Source organism: Ochotona princeps, chromosome 6 (assembly GCF_030435755.1).
Source record: "Ochotona princeps isolate mOchPri1 chromosome 6, mOchPri1.hap1, whole genome shotgun sequence".
In the NCBI taxonomy this organism is placed as follows: domain Eukaryota; kingdom Metazoa; phylum Chordata; class Mammalia; order Lagomorpha; family Ochotonidae; genus Ochotona; species Ochotona princeps.
Window position 1 is genome coordinate 86,977,862 of NC_080837.1, and position 16,772 is coordinate 86,994,633.

Genomic DNA, 16,772 nt, shown 5'->3' on the forward strand with positions numbered 1-16,772 from the left:
GCTGAGAGCCCGCAGGTGTTCTGATGGGGGTGACTAACTGCTGTCCTGGCTGCACCCCCAAGTACGTACCTTTAGTGTATGATGTAAAAAGATGGGTTCACAGGACTTCTGCATGTGGAAATGTTATCCCTGGGGAAAACTAACTGCTTTTTGTGCTTCCCATTAAAAAAAAATATTTGCAAAGCAGAGAGAGATAGAGACTTTCCGTTCACTAATTATGCAAAAGCCGGGGGCCCTAGAACTCAACCCTGGTTTCCGTTGGGTGGCAGGAAGTGCACTGCTTGGACCATGGCCTGTGCCGTTCTCTTTGTTAGTAGGAAGTTGCAGTTGGGGGCAAGCCTAGGATTCGATCCCAGATACTCCAGGGTGAGATGTGGCTGTCTTGTAACACTTACCCTCTTTTTTTTTTTCTTTGATGAACTCAGTCTATACTTGAAGGGAACACTGTTATAGTGCAGTTATTTAGAAGTTGAGAATTTGGCATCTCTATTTTTGAAAATAAAGCAGACCTGTTATTTAAACGTCAATAAAGGGCAGTGTTTACCAGTGAGAAAAAAATGAGAATTTTGGAATACTTGTATATCGCATCACAAGCTTGACAACTTTTAGAAACTTTTCTTGAGTTTTGTTGTGACAGCTGTGGCTGACACTCATTCACAGTGGACCCACGACTGCCAAGGGGGGTGTCCCTGCTGGCTGCACAGTTCACGTGGAGCTTACCTTGAAAAGATGAATGCTGTTCATCATGTTTTGGTATAATATTAAACACGATTATTAATAATTACCTGAAAAGACTGTCCAGCTGTGTATGTGGAATAGACAGGTTTTTTTCACATACTTCCAAAACAGGAGCAGTTTCGGTTGAGAGGCTACAGTCTTCTGCGAAGCCAGACCGTAAGGAAGTTTGCCGAGCTGTAAAGAGTGCCACTTGGTTACATTTCTGCTGTATCTTGGAAAATGTTATTTTACATGTGAAGTAAGATATAGTACTTATTTTAATTTGTAATGGGTTCAATGTTATTTTAAAATGAGTTAATAAAATTTTTATGATTTATTTTTAATTCCTGATTACATGTTAGTAAATACAACCCACATAATAAACTTTTGTTGGAATCTTTAAGAGTAAAATGGTGTGTCAGAAGGCAGAGATGTTTGAAACCACTGCTAATAGCGTATAGTGGGTCGAGAGACTGGAATAATCTCCTAAGGAAATATTTTCCTGTTTGGCTCACTTTAAAGCCTTTTAGAAACAGGACAGAGTGAAGACAGCAGTGTGTGCCAGGCTGTTGGTGTGACACTGAGTTGTCGGGTGCTTACTGTGAGCCCGGTGTCGCCGTCAATGAGCCAGCCTCGCCGTTTTCCTCACCTGCCTTCCGCATCGGTGTGTGTGTGTGATGCATGTATGCATTCCGTGGCCACATGGATCCTCTGCCGTTTCCCGTGGTGTGGGAGTAAGGGCACAGAGGTCCAGAGGTGGACAGTGGCACCCGGGCCTAGGCCACAGCCACAGCCCCCACCCCAGACGGGGCCCCTCGGCGGGCCGGTGGAAGCAGTGGCAAGGGGTCCTGCCTTGGCCAGGGTCTGGGCCCGTTTTGTAGAACTGCTTCTCGAGTTCCCTTAGAAGTGTGGAGTGGACCTTCTCAGGTGGTGTGTGGTGTGGCTCCTCGTGGACTCCCTGTGGCCGGGCGTGGGCCTGCCTGGGGCGCTGACCACAGTGACCATGGCTGCAGCTCTGAGCACACTGCTCCTGGGAGTGGCTGCGGCACACCTGACAGTGTTATTTGGAACTGGCAAGGAATTTTCCCAGTGGGAGCAAGGAAGTGGGGGTGGAGGTGAGGTCAGGTGCTGATGGGGAGCACTGCCTGAGACCCGAGCAGGAGGAAGCGGGGGACTCCTCTGTGTCCCCCTGCCCAGCAGCGGGCATTGCCCTGGCTTCCTTGGCCATTCCACTTGGCGGACTCGGGGTGCTGCGTGTCGGGGTGGCTGAGCGGCTCCACTGCGGCTGCTTGCGGCCTTGTGGGTTTAGGTTCCTGATGTGCTTCTGTCCTTGTTACCAGCTTGGTGGAAGAGGGGCAGGAGTTCTGTGTTTTGAGTCTTGATGCTGAAGAGCCCTGCCTGTCTTCCTCCGCTTCGTACTGTGTCCTGCATCCAGTACCTCCTTTGCCCAGTGCTGCTGTGGCCAGGCCTAACTGTTCAATTTGTATTATGTAGCTGCAGGAGTTAAGCCTTGTCACTTCAACTGTATTTTGTGATAGAATTGAATTGCTGATTGTGTAAGGAGTTAGAAAGTAACTCAGGAGCACTCTCCCTGGAATGGAAGGGCCTGTGAGGATTGTGCTTCTTTAGAGTTACAGGGAAGGTTCTGGTCCGAGCACTTAGTGCATAGCAGTGGGATGTGGTAACACTGAGTGAAGGGGAAGAGCCCTGTTAGACAAATGGCTTGGGCACAGAGAGTTCCTTGGCTTGTGTAATCGGAGAGGAGGCAGGGAAGCAAGCTGGCAGACCGTGTTTTGGCAGTTGTTATGTCAGAATGCCTCCTTTGGGTGCATTTCCAGGATGAATGGCTAATTTGTTCTGAGTTCTTTTTCAAAGCTCCTTTGAGCAGATGAAAATTTGAGGAAATACTCTAGCCTCCCAGGCGCCCGGGGCCTGTTCTTGCGTTTGGCTTCTGCTTGTGTTTGAGAGTCCCCTTCCCCGGCCCCTTTCCGTTTTATTTGAGAGATAGAGAGGTGGAGAGAGATCTTCCCTTCAAAAGTGGGGTGACGGGCTGGACCAGGCTGAAGCTGGGAGCCACAGTGAGGCCAGGGGCCTGGTGTGGCCAGCAGGGAAGCAGCTGATGATGTGAGTTGAATGGTCTGGAAAGGGGCCGAGGGGATTGCTGCTTGCAGGCGCAAATGCCCTCGGATGGAGCTTCCTGTGTGCGGGAGTGCTTGTGGAACTTTGCTGGGTGGCCTCTCTCATTTCCTCAGGCTTGAGAGTGCGGTGAAGTTGCTCTAGAAATTGGGAATTGTCCTCCAGTTAAGAGGAGGAATTTCAGAGAACACAGACTTGTGCCGTGAGACATGCCACATAGCTTCGCAAGGTGCCAGAAGGTGGCTGTGAGTGAGGGCTGTGCTGAAAGCTGGACAGGCCAGTGTGTCTAGCCCTTTCCCTGAGCTTTGAAGGTGTGGGATGTATCATCAGAATAAGTTGAACCCAAAAGGACAGAAGAGTTGGGGTGCCAGGGAGGAAGCAGGGTATTCCTAAGCCCTGGAGAACAGGGAGGAGTAGGGGTGTGGACACACTGCTGAGTTGATCGCACTGGGCGTCTGAGTGGACCGTGAAGAATTAGCAGACTGTGCATTGCTGTGTGGGGCTGTGTAAGGTCTGGGCCTACTTGAGTTCTTTTTTCTTGGAGGATTCAGAACTGAGTTGTGGCAGGCAGCTTGAGATGGAGTGTATGCTTTGGTCTAGTTGGTTTCTTTACTTCCTGCTGCTAACCACTTAGGGTGTGTTCTACCTTTGGTGTCAAATCAGCCCTGTAACTCCCCCAGGAGTATTGCCGGCACTGCTGGGAACTCCAGTGATGCTGGGGACCACAGTTGTCAATGAATGTGTCTCAGGAGGGAGGAAGAAGGACATTTGAGAAAAGTTGAGTAATTTATCCTGAACTTGTGGGATGTGTGTCAATCCTCATATATCAGGTAATGTTGTATTGCTGGAAATTGACCGTATGGATGCTTGTGTGTGCCGTGCTCACTGCCGACCGCGTGGGTGCCGTGTGCCGTGTGCCGAGCTCACTGCCGACCGCGTGGGTGCCGTGTGCCGTGTGCCGAGCTCACTGCCGACCGCGTGGGTGCCGTGTGCTGTGCTCACTGCCGACCGCGTGGGTGCCGTGTGCCGTGCTCTCTGCCGACCGCGTGGGTGCCGTGTGCCGTGTGCCAGGCTCACTGCCGACCGCGTGGGTGCTGTGTGCCGTGTGCCAGGCTCACTGCCGACTGCGTGGGTGCTGTGTGCTGTGCTCACTGCCGACCGCGTGGGTGCTGTGTGCTGTGCTCACTGCCGACCGCGTGGGTGCCGTGTGCCGTGTGCAGTGCTCTCTGCCGACCGCGTGGGTGCCGTGTGCCAGGCTCACTGCCGACCCCGTGGGTGCCGTGTGCCGTGTGCGGTGCTCTCTGCCGACCGCGTGGGTGCCGTGTGCCGGGCTTACTCTTGCACACTGCAGTGCAAGTTTCCCTGTGTTCTTTGTCACTCCTCTTCTTCCTCATCCCTTAGGAGATGGTAATTTTTCATACATCCTTCACCTCTGATCCCTTAAAAACTGCACTATGACACCTAAGAAGGCCTGTGCACAAGCTGCCTGTGGAACGGGGGTTTATTGTTGGGGCTAAGTTGGTTATGTCAGAGTCAGTAGAAACCTGTTGTGTTTCAAAATGAAGTATGGAATTTTATTCAACAGTTTGTCCATTTTCCTGAAATGGAATAGTTAATAAATAAGCTAATGCTTAATTTGAGCAAATAGTTTTTGCAATAAGTTTCCTTATAAGCATGTCAATCTAAGGAATGAAAAGGTTACTTTTTCCTTTGTGTTGTTTGCTGATTGTTCTTCTAGAATGATGTTGGCCACATTAGCCTGTTTTTCCTACACAAGGGCCAGGTGAGCCTCCAGTAGCTGTTTTATTTTGTGATTTTAGAAATCTCATTTTGGAGCTGGGTCGGTTTCTGACTTCAGTATTCTCCTTTGGCTGAGTGTAAGATTACTGTGTATGGGCGGGTGCTTGATGCCGTGGTTACAGTGCCTAGTTGAGGTCCAGAGCTTCTGCCTCCATGACACCAGGGGACGTGGCGGATGTTGGTGCTTCAGGTACCTGCTGCTCACGTCACAGATGCAGATGGGGTGTCAGCCCTGGCTGGGGCAGACAGATCTTTAGCGACAAATCACTAAGTTGGATGTTACTGTCTGTCTGCCTCTCCCTGCCTTTCAAGTAAAGAGAAAAATTAGTAAATGAAAATGACAAGTGTCTTATAAAGTTACTGTGTAAGACTAAAGGAATCCTTCTGATATTCACTAATCCTTTTTGGTGGAATTAAACAATTTGGAAACAGGCCTTTGAATTAGAAAATTTCAATTTGTGTACAAGTCAGAATGTGGTATTGGTATGTTGGCCAAGGTTGTTGAGTCCAGCCAATCAGTATGCACAGTGTTAGAGCATAAAGGTGCACTGCTGAGGAACTGGTCTACAGCCATTTGAGGGACCTTGTCCCTGAGGGACCCTGTCCCTGAGGAACCCTCTCCCTGAGGGACCCCCGTCCTTGAGGGATGCTCTCCTTGAGGGACCCCATCCTTGAGGGACCATCTCCCTGAGGGTCTCTGTCCTTGAGATACCCTCTCCCTGAGGGACCCCGTCCTTGAGGGACCCCATCCTTGAGAGACCCTGTCCCTGAGGGACCCTCTCCCTGAGGGACCCCGTCCTTGAGGGACCCTCTCCCTGAGGGACCCCGTCCTTGAGGGACCCCATCCTTGAGAGACCCTGTCCCTGAGGGACCCTCTCCCTGAGGGTCTCTGTCCTGAGAGACCCTCTCCCTGAGGGACCCTCTCCTGAGATCCCGTCCTTGAGGGACCCTCTCCTTGAGGGCCTCTGTTGGAGAGCAGTGGCATCATTGGCAGAGTCTGGCATAGCTGCCGAGCATGGAGTTTACTAGATTCTCTCATGGTGTCCTCACGGTGACCCAGTGAAGACAGTGAGGTGACTGTGGTTTTATTCGTGGAGAAATGGAGGCCAAATGTTATGTAGCTGTTCAAGTGGCACAAAGCCAGGAAAGTTACTGCTACTGGGAATTGAACCCAAGTTTGTCTGTCTAATCCAGCACTGATAGAAATATAGTATGAACAATACAGGTATATTAAACATTTTTCCAGTAGCCACATTAGAAAAGTAAAAAGAAGCAAAGTAAACTTTGTGCTTTCTTTAATTTGTGTGTGTCTAAGAAGACTACTTCAACATGTAATTCGTGACATTTTCTCATCCTGAGTCCCATGGCGTGGGAGGTACTTTCTTCTGACTCCAGGCTGCTGCTCGTGCAGGCCCAGCAGCAGGGTGACAGCACCGGCTGCCAGGGAGTCCGGGATTGAGTTGCCGGATTTGGCGTCACTTCTAGCTGTGGACCGTTGTCTGAGGATGAGGAACAGAGCAGCTGTTAGGATGTAATCTTTCTGCTCTGAGACAAATTAAAAAACAAAGCAAGTGGCATTTCAAGGATAAGAAACTATGCTTAGCTTAAAGATAATAAAGAATGTAGTCACGTAGTTATTTTTGATAATAAAGCCACAAGTGGCTAGGACTTATTTTAACTTCGGAAAGGAGACAGTTGAGAATGCGTACATGGGTTAAAGGTAGATAATTCAACAATCTTTGTTTCTTCTCTGTCGCTTTTTCTTTTGAAGATACATTTGTTTGACAGAAGGAAGAGTTCTTTCTTCCCCTAGTTCATTCTTGCAGTCACAGTCAGGGCAGAGCTAGCCCTACACCAGGACCCGGCAGCTTCTTCCAGGCTGTCCTGTGGTGTGCTGCTGTCCCAGGCCATCCGCACAGTGCTGGGTGGGAAGTGGAGCAGCCGGGGCATGAACCGGCATCGGCGTAGCAGGTGACAGCCTGAAGTGCTCTGCCATACACTGGCTCCCGCAGTTTCCTTTCCGTGCCCGCGGGGTGTCTGGCATTGACCGTCCATTAAACAAGTGGTGGAAGCTGTGCTCAGGAATCTCACCCTCACGGGTTTAATTAGAAAAATCAGTGCCAGATTGTTTTGTGTTTGGTTTGATACGGTTGAGAATGAAAGCTTATGGTTGGTGGAAAGATGATAATTTTGTGTATGTTTTTGACAATGAACACAGTGTCTGCCTTGGAACTTTTGCCCCCTAGTGTCTGTCCTGGGATTGGCAAAGTGGTTGGGTATCTTTTTTTTTTTTTAAATATATATTTTATTATATTATTTATATATCTGAGGTGAAGGGGAATATTGAGGGAGAATCCCCACCCAGTCTCCCACCCGCCCAAGGTCCCAGATGTGGGGCATGCTGAGATACTTGCTCAAGTGGTCTTTATAGTCTTCCAGTTATGGATCGCTGCCAGTCATATCCCTCCCAGCTCGATTAGGTCATTGAAGAAGCCACTGATTGTCACAGTCCATCATGGAGTCTTCGTTTGCCCAGTATTTCGCTGCCCAACGTTTAGCTGAGGTGGTTGATTGACCTGTTCCGTCCTCCGTCCTCTCCTAGCCAGGGCTCTGAGTCCAGCAGTTCGATTGGGGAGATCACCAAAGAGACTTAGAGGTATTCCCAGATCAGATTCCCGCATGTTCCAGCTAGCACCGGTTCCAGCACAGTCCATCGCCACAATCAGTTGGTGGTTGCAATCGCTGGGCTGGCTCCGTTCTCAGTCCCGGCTTGCACTGGAACCAAGGGTGTTGCAGTTCAGCCTGGTTCTGCCCAGCATGCACTCTACTCTTTCATCAACCAGTGGGGTCTGCAGCCCAGTCGGGGCGACCCACAATAACCGCCACCAGGCCCGCCCCTCACCCTGGCCTGCCAGTATACATAGCAGACTAGTCCAGTCTGTCCCGCTTCCCATATGGCTCCAGTACCTGTCAATGGGCATTGAAGCTTAGTTCCCTCCAACCAACCAACTCTCCAGCCCTCACGGATATTGCTGAGTGCCTCTCCTTCTATCCACCCCAGCCCCTGTCCTAGTTTTCATCCCCTCTCGTGGGAGTAGTGACCCAAGAGGGGGAACCCCACCACTTCCCTCTTGGGTCTCTCTCAGCCCCAGTTTATGATCTCTTTGGGTGGTTCTGTGGTTGGGTATCTTTTGCAAGTGCTTTGTCAGTGTCTGTGTGTTTTTGAAAACACATCACGTGGCTTGCACCCCCCAGGGCCGCTCTGTAAAGTCTTATTTTGATGATCTGTGGCTGACCAGTTCATTGGCACATTAAAATTGCATAATATTTGAGGACAGACGGAGGTCTTTCATTTGCTGGTTCATTCCCTGTAGTCCACACACGGCTGGGGCTCAGTCAGGCCGCAGCCAGGAACAGGAGTTCAGTCCAGGTCTCCCCTGGAGGTAGGATGCCCCCACTCCAGGAGCGCTGTGTGGGGTGAGGGCATCTCAGCGTCTGTAGACACTACACCGAGCAGCTGCCCCGTACCCCAGATCTCTTCCTGAAGAAGGCTGGTCACTCACCCGGATCATTGTGATCTGTGTTTTTGACCAAGCTTTTGAAACAAGTCGTGAGATTCTGAGTGTACCCCAGTATTTCAGTCTGGGGTGTGAAAGCATGGCAGTATCATAAGATGGATAGAAATGTACTTGCCTAATCATTTTACAGGGCAAGAAGCTAGTTTAGTTTATTTGCATTGGGAGGGGAGAATGAAATTTTTGCTAGTTTAGTGATTATTTTGTTGGGGAGAAGTGATGAATTAAACAGTGCTTATTTTTCTGGTGTAAAAATTGAAACTGCCTGCAGGTGGCGTTTGAATTGAACATCTGTTTTGTTAGTTGTTGCTGCCCAAGGGTGATCTGGATCCCCAGACGATCTGTGGTGCACCTCACGTTGTCTGTGGGGTGTGGTCACGAGGCTAAGGTACGGGGCTCAGCTTTCACACTCCTGTTGTTTGTGGATGGCGGAGTGTGACTGACCCTTGAAACCAGGTCCCAGAAGCTTTGGGATGCAGGCTTGTCACTTGGTTTTCCTGATGCTATGCACAGCTTGTTGGACAGTTGGCCCAGGCCTCGAAATGCTGTTGGTTCCCTCCTGGCTGTTCTCATCCCTGGGATTGAGGGAGCCATTCCTGCTTGAATGGCCGGTTAAGGCCCCTGAGAGACCCTGTGAGGAACTGAGGACCCTGAGAGACCCTGTGAGGAGACTATGGGCCCTGAGAGACCCTATGAGGAGACTGCGGGCCTTGAGAGACCCTATGAGGAGACTGTGGGCCTTGAGAGACCCTGTGAGGAGACTGTTGACCCTGAGAGACCCTGTGAGGAGACTGTTGACCCTGAGAGACCCTGTGAGGAGACTATGGGCCCTGAGAGACCCTGTGAGGAGACTGTTGACCCTGAGAGACCCTGTGAGGAGACTGTTGACCCTGTGAGACCCTGTGAGGAGACTATGGGCCCTGAGAGACCCTGTGAGGAGACTATGGGCCCTGAGAGACCCTGTGAGGAGACTGTTGACCCTGAGAGACCCTGTGAGGAGACTGTTGACCCTGAGAGACCCTGTGAGGAGACTATGGGCCCTGAGAGACCCTGTGAGGAGACTGTTGACCCTGAGAGACCCTGTGAGGAGACTATGGGCCCTGAGAGACCCTGTTAGGAGACTGTTGACCCTGAGAGACCCTGTGAGGAGACTGTTGACCCTGTGAGACCCTGTGAGGAGACTATGGGCCCTGTGAGGAGGCTACAAGGCATTCGGTACCCTCCTACCTTGCTGTCATGTCGAGGTGACTTCCCAGTAATTTGTGAAGCAGTTAGTCAGCCCCAGCTTGAGAGAGTCACATTACTACTGAGCACTTTCACCTAATTGAACTTTGGATGAGAAGTATGTTGTGTGATTTGCTGGAAAGCAATGATGCCAGAAGTTTTGAGATAGACATGTATTTCATGTTAACTTGTGAGACTTGTTTATTTTTGTGGCGTCTGCTAAAATATCTTTTGAAGGAGGTAAGGAGCTAGCTATTTATGTGAGGAATTTTGTGAATGGTAGGGAACTGTAAAGAAGGAATGGTTCACATATATAAAAATTACTTCTCTTGTCTTCAATGGGAGGTTATTTATTTGCCTGTTTTATTTGTGGGGTCAAAGGAATGGTAAGTCTTTGACACACTGATTTGTTTCCCAGATGCCCGTGACAGCATGGGATGGGGCAAGCTGAAGGCGGAAGCTAGGAATGCAGTCTGGGTTTGCATGTGGCTGGACAGGTCCATCACTTGGGCCGTTACTGTGCCACCTGGTGTCCCCATTCCCAGGAAGCTGTATTGATTGGCCACATGCCTGTCCAGATAGTACTTCTTCATTGGGAAAAAAATTGGAAAGAACTAGGTTTAAACTAGGTAGAATACTAAGTCCGAAGAAACTGTGGCCTGTTCCTGCTGCTGTAGTTCAGGAAATCTGAGTTATGCAAGTTCGCAAACTGTTTCCAGGCCGTCAGATGCTGAAGAATGGGAGCACAGAAGGATGGGAGCTTGGAAGCTCAGGCAGTGGCTTAATTTATATGTGATTTTTTGTTTTAAAAATGATGGCAGGGAGTCCAGGTGAGTGTTCAGAGGTGCAGGTGTCTGAATCTCCAAGCTGCGTGGCTGTGGCTGGGGGAACCGTGCCGAGTCAGGCTTTCTGCTGGGGATCTTAGCTGGAATTACTTCCTAAGGACATCCATGGTAAGGTGTGTGGGCCTATAAGGGTGTGGGGCGGGCTGGGCTGCAACATTTACCAGCTCCTACAAGGCCAGGATGGAGGAGCGCTATGCTGGGCAAGGATCTAGCACCTGGTGGCGTGTATGATTCTGGGAGTGGGCCAGGTGGGCAAACTTCGGAAACTCCCCTAGTGATTCATAGCTCCTGTTGGTGAGCACATGATCCAGGCTTGGGAGTCAGACAGGCTGGGCAGGATAGCTCCAACTGTTGGCAAATATGTGGGTTGGTTTTGGAAGGGGGTGGACCAGGTAGGGCCAAGCAAATCTTAGCTCATTGGCAAGTGCAGAAACCAGGCTGGAGCACAGGTCATGCTGGGATAGGCTGTCACACCTACCGGTTTGCATGATCCAGGGATGGGAGCAGACTGAGCAGGGCCAGGTTCCAGCACCCACCAGTAAGAGTTGGAACTGGTGGCAGGCCAGGTCAGGCCAGGCTACAGCATCCAAGGCAAAGGCCCAGACAGGTGAGGGGCTATACTAAGCTGGGTCAGAGAAACCACTGGCACACGTGAGATCTGTGGCTGGGAACAGATCTGGTTGGGGAGCAAAGGGGACACCCTGGCTGGGCTGCGGTTCCCACTGGTGAATGCGAAGACCAGAGTAGGGGCTGCTGTCTAGTCTGGGCATGGCTGCAGACTAGGGAGCAGTCCAGACCAGGCGACTTAATGGTACCTGCCAGCATACATTTGGTGCAGGTGCAGGGTAGACCAGTTCATATCACCTGTTGGCGAATCTGAGCACCAGAGTGGAGTTTGGGTCGGGCCAGGTTGGGCCACAACACAGCCAGTTCACATGAGGGCCAGGACTGGGTGCTGGCTGTACTGGGCTAGGCTGTAGCCCACACCAGCATGAATTAGAATTAGGGGCTGGGCCAGGCCCAGCTAGGCTACAGCACCCACTGGCAAACATTGAAGAGAGGCGGGCCATGCCAGACTGGGCCGTAGTACCCAACCAGCACATGTGAGACCCAGGGGACGGGGCAGAACTGGCAGAGGGGATGTGGAGGGCTCCCCTCCTGGATCACCACTGCCACTGGAGAGAGTGAGTTGGGATGGGGGCAGACCAGGCAGGCAGGACTGCAACGCCTGTTGGCCTCATGTGGGCTGGATCAGGAGAAATCTCAGGCTGGGTTGACTGTTCCTGCTGGTACATGCCATGAGTCAGAGTGAATGTGGGTTGGTTGGGCTTTACCACAGCATCAGCTGGCACATGCTGGCACAGGGGGCAAATTCTGTCAGGTTAAACTACAGAACCACGTGGAGAGTGCAAGATCCGGGAGTGGGAGTGTACCCAGTAGGGAAACAGTGGACATCTCCCTCTTGGGTTACCACTCTGACTGGTGAGCATGAGAACCAGGACTGGGGCAGGCATGACTAGACAGAGAGTAACACCCGTTGGCAGGTGTGTGGGCTAGATAGTGGGGCCTGTTGGGTTGAATTAGGCTTCAATGCCCATTGACATGTACAAAAACTGAATGGGATGTAGGACAGATTGGATCAGTCTGCTGTACATACTGGGAAGCACAGGAACCAGGGCAGAGGGTGGGACTGGTGGAGGTTACTGTGGGTTGCTCCGATGAGGCTTCAGATCCCACTGGTGTCTGTGAAGGCTGACTGTGTCGTGGGTAGGATCAGGCTGAGCTGCAACACCCATAGATTTGTGTAAAAGAGTTGGAGACAGAACTGACCCAGCAGTTGCAACCACCAGCATGTGCGTAAGCTGACTGGGGCGACCGACTGTTCTGGACCCTGTATTGTGAAGCACACACAAGAATCAGGTCTGGGATCACCTCAGATGAAGTTTCTGTGGAGATCCCTCAGCTGAATTGCTGGATTCAGAAGCCCAAACATGGAGAGAATTGCAGGTTCTGTGGTCTGACCGTGGAGTGCATGTGTCCGAGCTGGGCCTCTTCAGTGGCTCAGACGGAGCAGTGGACAGTGTATTCAGGTCCACATGGAGAATATTGGAGCCTGCAGAGGACACCTGGTATCACAACAGAGAATGGAGGACAGGGCAGATTGACCAACTCCCCCAGGCAAGTGTTGACAATGAATAACTGGGCAAACGGAGACTTTCAGGTGGACTGTGTCAACTAGTGGAGAGATTTCATCATGCTTGGAGTGACGAGATCGGCAATATTTCAGATCTGTTGAACTATCGAAACCTCGTGAGCAGGACCCTCAGAGCATGCCCTACATTGGGGACCCTGGGGTGGTGTCTGGTGGCATGCCTCCATGCCCGGGTGCAGAGGCATTTGGGAGGCTGGGTGTGGCTTCTCTCCTTATCTCTTTCCTTCCCCCAGATGCAGGAAGGAAAAAAGGAAAATGTGGAAATGATGATCTCACCCACCTTCCTGTAGCTTTGACTCTAATCACTCTAATCAGTTACGTAAAAATTAACAAAATAAAAATAATAATTTAAAAATCTACAGAACACCTTATTTTCAGAGGATGTTAGAGCATAAGACACTGATGCCAGTGGCATGTGAAATTCCAAAACTCTGAAAACTTACATCATAGAGAAATGAAAAATTTTCTGTGGATTAGCCAAAAAAAAAATGGTGATAGTTTCAGGAAATAAAGTATTGTGTGATATATGTAGGTATCTAGTAGTTTGAGGGGTGAATCAAGGTTGCATTTGAGCTTTTGGAGTGTACTAGTGGTACTTAAAAGGGTGGGCACAGAGAATCAAGATGGCAGAATAGGTTAAGGACACATTTAAAAAGATGGAGAACTATTAGCCAGTGTGAAGCAGAGAGGGCACATTCCAGAAATGAGAGGGCAGAACAACAGCAGAGGGACACCTGGAAACTGACGGACACAGGAAAGCTGTGGACACAACCGTATGGTATTGCAGTGACTGATACCCCAGCGGTATTCAGTGAGCTGTGACCTAAACTCCGTGGCCAGCAGGAACTCCACCAGCAACAAGGAGGGAAGCGGCGTTCACTGGGAGCTCAGGAGATGAACCCAGACAAAGAACTGCCCCTCCTGCTGGCCTGTTGGACTTGACCAGGAGCAGAGACAGAGTGGCAGGTCCCAGATGGGCAGTGCAAGAACAGGGTGGATTTTACAGCCCAGTCCGCCCTCTAGAGCCAAATTGGGTGCCATTTTGTATAGGGAGGCAAAGGCTATGGACAATACTGTGCTTGCAATGAGCTGGGAGTGAATTCATTTCTGGTTCAGTCAACTGCAACAATGTGGCATCCTGCAGGTTCCACCCAAGATAGATCCCAGTAGCCCCCAGACCTGACAGCAAGCAGATCAAGAACTCTAGTAGTGGCGTATCAGGTGCCATTTTGTACAGTGTGGAGAAACTTTAAGACGTCAGGGACAACAGTGAGCTGCACATGCACTGAGCTCGTGAGAACTCACTGAGCTCATTGCATTGTATTGGTCCCACGGGAAAGTAATACCAACTATTGCATCGTACTGGTCAAAATAGGTCCATGTGGCCCTCAGATGTAATGGCCAGCAGGTTCCGGCAAGATCAGCACCACCAATAGTCTAGTTATAAAGGACACCTGGTGGCTCCCTAATCCTTAGAACTGCTTGAACTGGAAGTGGGAGAAAGGTTGTACCAACAGCAGTGCAGCCACAGCATGGGATCACAGGAGGTGGAGAGTGGTGAGCCAGGAGCTAATCTAGAGAAAGAATTGGGAAACAGCATCCAGGAGGGGCACAGACTATCCAACAGGGTTGACCAAAAGCGATCTTCACCAAGATACTTGATAATCAAGCTCTCTTCTATTGAACATAAGGAAAAGATCCCTCAATGTGCACGTGAAAAAAATCAGTTGACATATAGCAGAATGGCAATCAGAATCACAGGAGACCTCTCACAGGAAACTCTACAGGCAAGAAGAGAATGGAGTGACATATTCCAGATTCTAAAAGCAAAAAATCGTCGGCTCAAGATAACATACCCAATAAAGCTTTCCTTTGTCTTTGAAAGTGAAATCAAATTCTTCCACAGTAAAGACCTGCCCTACAAGTGGTACTTAAAGATGTTCTCCCAGAAGTGTCTCGGAGTAGCCCCTCAGGCAGGGGCGTGTCTGGGTGGGACCCTGTGGTTGCAGGGTGGGCGTGGTGGAGTCCTGCTCTGGCGACAGCTGCAGGGACTGGGGGCAGTCTCGACTCCGGATGTCTATTTTCACTCCTGAAGAAGTTAATTTACATAAAGCCCAGCTGTGTATGAACTTTTCTAAATTTAAAATTTATTCCTACCGCAGGGATGCGAGTGTCAGTGCTCAGAGAATTCATGGTCGTGCTGTGCTGTGTCTGGAGCTCCTGGGGGGTGTAGTTCCGCTTCCTTTGGCTAACAGGATGCAGCTGGCTGCAGAGTCCTCACCTGTGGAGTGGCTACTGCAAGTTTTCTTCTCTGTACACAGCTTTGCAGAGCAGCAACAACCATTTTTGCCGGAAACCACAAGGCCATGTCAAGCACCAAAAAAAGAAAGCCTGCTCTGTGTTCCCCTCCCCCATGGGTTCCGCCCTGACTTTCCTGAAGCTGCCAGGGTTCTGCCTCCCCCTGCCTGTGGGCTTCACTTCTTACGTTAAGCACTTTGCTTCTTATACCTGCTTCGCTTGACCTGTGACACAGCCCAGACCATCTTTAATGAGCTGCCACTCACTAGAGCTGTGGATACTGTGTCACCAAACAAGCAGTGCTGCTAACAGTGTCCCCATAGTGTGTGCTGGCCAGGGCTGTGGGGGACACGTGCTGTCGTGCCGAGAAGGCAGGTACAGAAGGAGGCGGGAGCTTGGAGCAGGACTGACCGACTCCTGGCCTTGTGGGTCAGATGGTCGGATTCCGCGAGGGGGGAGGACAGCAGCACCAGTAGAGACGCAAGAGCAAGGTACGTGTGGGCCAGGGCTGTGCCCAACATGGCGCATGTGGGTCAGGGGCAGTGCCCAACCTGGCATGTGTGGGCTGGGGCAGTGCCCAACAAGGCACGTGTGGGCTGGGAGCAGTGCGCTACTTGGCAAGTATGGGCCCGGGGCAGTGTCCAACAAGGGACTTGTGGGCGGGGTGCAGTGTCCGACAAGGGATGTGTGGGTCAGGGACATTGTCCAACCTGGCACATGTGGGCGGGGCAGTGCCCAACCTGACACGTATGGGTCAGGGGAAGTGCCCAGCAAGGCACGTGTGGGCCGGGGGCAGTGCCCAACAAGGATGCAGAGGTGGCAGAGAGGCAGAGCAGGGCCCTGGGAGTAGTGTGGGGGCCTGTGAACCTCACTGGTGAGATGTGTCACAGTGGCCGGGGGCCCTGCAAGGCCCTTGGCCATGCTGTTTACTTAGAATTGGGTGTCAGGGAAGTGAGTCTGGTAGTGCAGGAGACGTAGGGGTTGGAAGTGACAGAGATCACCCTGAGTTGGCTGCTAGGCAGCTCTGACCAGGCCATTAAAACACAAGTTTGCTATCTGTCCACTGTTTTCTTCTGTTTGGCAGTGCCTAGGTGTTACACACATGTCTTTTGTTCTCCCTTACCCCTATTTACAATCCAAGAAAATAAAGCATGACACTTAGGTAACTTTCCCAAGAAAGCAGAGCCAGAGCTCGGCCTCAGATCCAAGCTGTTTGTGTACATTTGAAATGTACCACTGTTGATTGATGTGCTACCTGTTCCCTTAGGAGTTGTTTCAGAATTCTTCCGTGCTGGAAGGAAGCTTGCCTGCTCTGTGTGAGGCCTCTGCCCGCAGCCGCAGGGCTGCACTGGGCCTGTGGGGGCAAGTGCCTCCAGTGACCGAGGTGGGTCAGGTGTGCCCCTTAAGTGACTCACACTTCTGTGTTTTTCCTGCCTTCATTTGCCAGCACGCAACTCCCTAAGGGTCTTTGCCCTTGAAAAGAACCCACCAGAAGCATGCTCCGGTGTTTCTACACAGTGGTTCCGTGTAGCAGCTGCGTTCCCATGCTATCTTTTCCAACTGGTATGAGTGCCACATGCCCAACCTTGAATGTCCTGTGGGTGGTGTCTGCTTGGCGGCCTGTGCAGGAAGAACTGAGAACAGGCTGCAGCGCAGTGGGCACTGGCTGGCCTTGGTTGGACTTGAGGGGTGTTCGTTTCTCTGGTTGATAGTTGCCTTACACTTGGGCGAGGCTTGTTTTGTCATTAGTGTACTGCTTTTGTACAATGGTAGCTGGCCACATGGTTGGTTTTCATTTAGCATTGTAAAGCAAAAAGTGTGGCTAGTAAAAGTTATCAGCCTGAGAATCAAGGTGGCAGAATAGGGTAGGGACATGTTTAAACAGACAGAGAACCTTTAGCCAGGGTGAAGCAGAGAGGGCACATTCCAGAGGACAGACCAAAGGCAGTGGGGCACCTGAAGACT

The 16,772-nt window shown here is 50.9% G+C and overlaps 1 protein-coding gene across 1 annotated transcript in view; it reads left to right on the forward strand.

Annotated features, from left to right (window-relative positions):
• The window catches only part of LOC131480505 (A-kinase anchor protein 13-like), a 111,784-nt gene that overhangs the window by 24,560 nt on the left and 70,452 nt on the right, over positions 1–16,772 (forward strand). The gene's annotated exons all lie outside the window — the stretch shown is intronic.